Raw genomic sequence first — 5,315 nt, 5'->3', positions numbered from 1 at the left:
GTTCTAGTGAGACTAGTGGAGAAACCATTCCACTAGAGTCACCAAGGACAAATTCTCCAACTTCTCCACCTCTTCACCAATTTGAGATGGCTCTTCCAAATAAGACTTTGAGAGAATTTGGTGTTCCTCCTCCGTATCAAGAAGCAAGTGGGATTGTTACTCCCACTACCGAAGCAAATAATTTCGAGATAAGGCCCGCCCTTATCACCTTGATTGAGGGTCATCAATTCTCCGGGGCAAAGCATGAGGACCCCATTGCGCATTTAAAGCAATTCACACGGTATTGTAGCACCGTGAAGGCAAATGGGGTGACTCCGGAGTACATTCTTCTAAGCATGTTCAAATTTTCTCTTTCGGGGAGTGCAAGTGATTGGCTCGATAGGTTGACTCCGAATTCATTGACAACCTGGAATGAGGTAACTTCAGCATTCCTTGGGAGGTTCATTCCTCTTGGAAAAACGGCGGAGTTGAGGTCCAAGATTTCAAACTTCCAACAAGAGCCCGATGAGTCTCTCTACGATGCTTGGGAGAGATTCAAAAGCTATCAACAACAATGTCCCCACCATGGGATGGAAGATTGGCTTAGTTCAAAATTGGATGCCTTGTCTTCTAAATTTGACCAAATGCAATCTTCTCCCCCTCCTATCTCCCCCCTCCCTAATTCACGTGCATCTAATTCTTCGAATGATAATGTGTCTATGCAATTGATGTCTTGTGATGTATGTGGTGGTGAAGACCATGCGTCTTCCGATTGTTATTTGTTGAATGAGCAATGTTCCCCTTCCCCTTCCATGGAACAAGTCAATAACGTGAATGCTAATCCTAGGTTTGACCCCTATTCCAACACCTACAACGAGGGATGGAAACATCACCCTAATTTTGGTTGGAGAAGTGGCCAAAACCAAGGGCAAGGTAGTGGTCAAGGTCAAGCTAGTGGTAGTGGTAATTATGTGTCTAATAATCAACGGAATTATAGAAATGACAATAGATACCAACAAAAAGGCCAATACTCTTCCACTCACAACCCACCCGGTTTTAATGGAGGAGTAAGACCAACCATAGCTCCTGTCCCTCGACCACCACTTCAAATTCAAGCTCCTCCTCCTCCTAAGTCTAATCTAGAAAGCATGTTGGAACAATTCATGAACTCCCAAACTAAAAAGACAAATGACTTAGAGGAAAGCTTAAAGCAAATGCAAACCCACAATAAAATGTTGGAAAATCAAATGGCCCAAATAGCTAGTGCCCTTAAAGGCAAGTCTAGTACCTCATTGCCTAGCCAAGGTCTAGATCCTAGAGAGCAAGCCAATGCCATTGTAACTAGAAGTGGAAAAAGCTTGGGGGAAGTTCAAGGGAAGGGAATGCAACATGACTTAGAAGGTGAGAAGTCAAAGGAAAGAGTGATTGAAATGAGTGATTCCCATGGAGAGTTGAGAGTAGAAGAAGAAGAAGAAGAGAAAAACAAAAAGAAAGAAGTTGAAAAAGAAAAAAAAGAGAGTGAAATCCCACTACATGTGGCAAAGCTTCCTTTTCCGGGAAGGTTTGCCGGGTCTAGACTTGATGAACAATTTGCTAAGTTTTTGGAAGTCTTGAGGAAGCTTTATGTTAACATTCCATTCACCGATGCTATTAAACAAATGCCAACTTATGCTAAATTTCTTAAAGACATTTTGAGTAATAAAAGAGAAGTTGATTTTGTGGAAACGATTAATATGCCGGAAAATTGTAGTGCAATTATTCAAAATAAGTTGCCCACTAAGCTTAAAGATCCCGGTAGTTTTTCTATTCCATGTGCTATTGGTGAAATGGTAATTGATCGTGCTTTATGTGATCTTGGTGCTAGCATAAGCTTGATGCCCCTTTCTATGTGCAAAAGACTTGGCCTAGGAGAGTTAAAGCCCACCAACATTTCCCTTCAATTAGCCGATCGTTCGGTTAAGATGCCTTTGGGAAAATTAGAGGATGTCCCCCTTAGGGTGGGCAAACTTTACATTCCGGTGGATTTTATTGTGCTTGATATGGATGAGGACTTGAATGTCCCCATAATTCTAGGTAGGCCTTTCTTAGCCACGGCGGGGGCTATTATTGATGTGAAACATGGTAAATTGTATTTGCTTGTTGGAAAAGAGAAAGTGGAATTCAAATTGAACCAAGTTATGAAATGTCCTTCCAACATGGATGATTGTATGAGTATTGATATTGTTGAGAATGTTATTAATGAATCCATACAATTGCATTTGCATAACACTAATGATTCTCTTGAGTATGAACTTGAAAGCAAAGATAGGTTTTGCAATGAAAACATGGAGATGGAGCCAATTGTGGAGATTCTTGACTCCACCCCCATGGACAAGGAAGAAGCAAACCTAGTAATTGGGAAAGAAGAAGTGAAGAAGCAACTCATGAACGACAATGGTAAGGAATGCCCAAGTGTAGAGCTAAAACCTCTACCATCCAACTTGAGGTATGAGTTTCTTGGTCCATCTTCTACATTTCCGGTTATTGTTAATGCTACATTGGATGAGGTTCAAACCTCGAAATTGTTGAATGCATTGAGGATGCATCGCAAAGCTTTGGGATATAAAATGGATGATTTGAAAGGTATAAGCCCAACGCTTTGTATGCATCGAATTTCATTGGAGGATGATGCTAAACCATCAATTGAAAGACAAAGAAAGCTTAATCCTCCAATGCTTGAAGTGGTCAAGAAGGAAGTTCTTAAACTACTTGCCACCGGTATCATTTATCCTATTTCTAATAGTAGATGGGTGGCACCGGTGCAAGTAGTCCCTAAAAAGGGGGGGATGACGGTTATTAAAAATGAAAAAAGTGAACTCATCCCTACTAGAACTATTACCGGTTGGAGGATGTGTATAGACTATCGTAGGCTAAACACATCCACCAAGAAAGACCACTTCCCATTGCCTTTTATTGATCAAATGTTGGAAAGGCTAGCATCTCACAAGTATTTTTGTTATCTTGATGGTTATTCCGGGTTCTTTCAAATCCCAATTCACCCGGATGACCAAGAGAAAACAACATTCACTTGTCCATATGGCACCTATGCTTACCGTAGGATGCCATTTGGCTTATGCAATGCCCCCGCTACCTTCCAAAGATGTATGATGGCAATTTTTGCGGATATGATTGAAAAAGAAATGGAAGTTTTTATGGATGACTTCTCGGTTGGGGGAAGTTCTTTTGATGATTGTTTAATTAATCTCACGCGATGTTTGAAAAAGTGTGAAGAGGTCAACCTTGTCCTTAATTGGGAGAAATGTCATTTTATGGTTCAAGAAGGCATTGTTCTTGGCCATAAGATCTCCCATGAGGGGATTGAGGTTGATAGGGCTAAGGTGGATGTAATAGAGAAGCTCCCACCCCCTACTAATGTGAAAGGGGTGAGATCTTTCTTGGGACATGCCGGTTTCTATCGGCGTTTCATCAAGGACTTCTCTAAAATAGCCAAACCTCTTACTACACTTCTTCAAAAGGAGTGTGATTTTGTATTTGATGGTGCTTGTCTAGATGCGTTTTGTAGGTTGAAGGAAGCATTGATCTCGGCACCAATAGTGCAAGCTCCGGATTGGAGCCTCCCCTTTGAACTAATGTGTGATGCAAGTGACACGGCGGTTGGTGCCGTGTTGGGGCAAAAGAAAGAAAAGAGGGTGCACGTGATCCACTATGCAAGCAAGACACTGAATGATGCACAAAAGAACTACACCACGACCGAGAAGGAGCTTCTTGCGGTAATCTACGCCTTTGACAAGTTCCGTTCCTACCTTTTGGGTTCAAAAACCATTGTCTACACCGACCATTCGGCAATCAAATATCTCATGTCCAAGAAGCATTCAAAGCCTAGGTTGATGAGATGGGTGCTTGCTTTACAAGATTTTGATATAGAGGTTAAAGACAAAAAGGGGACGGAAAATTCGGTAGCGGATCATTTGTCAAGGTTGGAAATCCGAGATGAAGATGTTGATCAACTTCCAATCAATGATGAGCTCAAAGATGATGTTTTGTATGCTATCCAAGCAAAGTCATTGCCTTGGTATGCCGATATAGTGAACTACTTGTCTTGTGAGGCAATTCCACCGGAGTTCACCCCTCAACAAAGAAGAAAATTGAAGCACGAGTCGAAAAGGTACATATGGGATGATCCTATTTTGTACAAGATAGGGGTGGATGATCTTTTGAGAAGATGTGTTCCCGACGATGAAATTCAAAGTGTGCTTCATATGTGCCACTCATCACAATGTGGTGGTCATATGGGAGCAAACAAAACGGCGGCAAAAGTGTTGCAATGTTTGTTATTTTGGCCTACTCTCTTCAAGGATGCATGGGTCTTTGTGAAGACTTGTGACAAATGCCAAAGAACCGGGAACATATCAAAAAGAAATGAGATGCCTCAAAATCCGATCTTGGAATTGGAGGTATTTGATGTTTGGGGGATCGACTTCATGGGTCCCTTTCCTTCATCTTACGGTAATCTCTACATTCTAGTAGCGGTGGACTATGTGTCAAAATGGGTGGAAGCTCTTGCATCACCAAAGAATGACTCCAAGGTGGTGATGAAGATGTTTAGAAAGATCATATTCCCAAGATTTGGCGTTCCACGGGCTGTGATAAGTGATGGAGGGTCTCATTTTTCTCATCGAACATTCAAAGCTTTATTGGCCAAGTACGGAGTACACCATAAGGTGGGTTTGTCCTATCATCCTCAGACAAGCGGCCAAACGGAGGTTTCAAATAGAGAAATCAAGCTCATTTTGGAGAAGACCGTGGCTAGAAGTAAGAAGGATTGGGCGGCAAAACTTGATGATGCCTTATGGGCATACCGTACAGCTTTTAAGACACCCATAGGGACCACTCCTTACAAGTTGGTCTATGGGAAGTCTTGCCATTTGCCCGTGGAATTGGAGCACAAGGCTCAATGGGCAATTAAAGCCTTGAATTTTGACCTCAAAACTGCCGGAGAGAAAAGAATGCTAGACTTGCATGAGCTAGAGGAATTGAGAATGAACGCATACGATAATGCAAGCTCTTACAAGGCAAAGTCTAAGGAGTTTCATGACAAGTACATTATCAAGAGGGACTTCAAGGAAGGTGATAAGGTCCTTCTCTACAACTCAAGGTTAAAGCTCTTCCCCGGAAAGCATAAATCAAGGTGGAGTGGTCCTTTTCAAGTTGTAAAGGTATTTCCCTATGGCTCAATTGAAGTTTGGAGTGAGAGCACCGGAGCATTCAAAGTGAATGGTCAACGCCTCAAGATTTATTATGAGGGTGACAAGAAAGGTGTGGTTCACTCCATCAAG

The 5,315-nt window shown here is 42.0% G+C and overlaps 1 non-coding gene across 1 annotated transcript; it reads right to left on the bottom strand.

The window, feature by feature from the left end:
• Positions 1 to 464: 464 nt before the first annotated feature.
• LOC145587052 (small nucleolar RNA R71) lies at positions 465 to 571 on the bottom strand. The gene has a single exon (XR_014101103.1). It is a non-coding gene; the product is annotated as a small nucleolar RNA R71 (small nucleolar RNA).
• Between the last annotated feature and the right edge of the window lie 4,744 nt (positions 572 to 5,315).

Source organism: Chenopodium album, chromosome 16, assembly GCF_948465745.1.
Source record: "Chenopodium album chromosome 16, dcCheAlbu1.1, whole genome shotgun sequence".
NCBI classification, from domain to species: Eukaryota; Viridiplantae; Streptophyta; class Magnoliopsida; order Caryophyllales; family Amaranthaceae; genus Chenopodium; species Chenopodium album.
The sequence above is the reverse complement of the archived record's forward strand: the minus strand, read 5'-3'. Positions and strand labels throughout refer to the sequence as shown.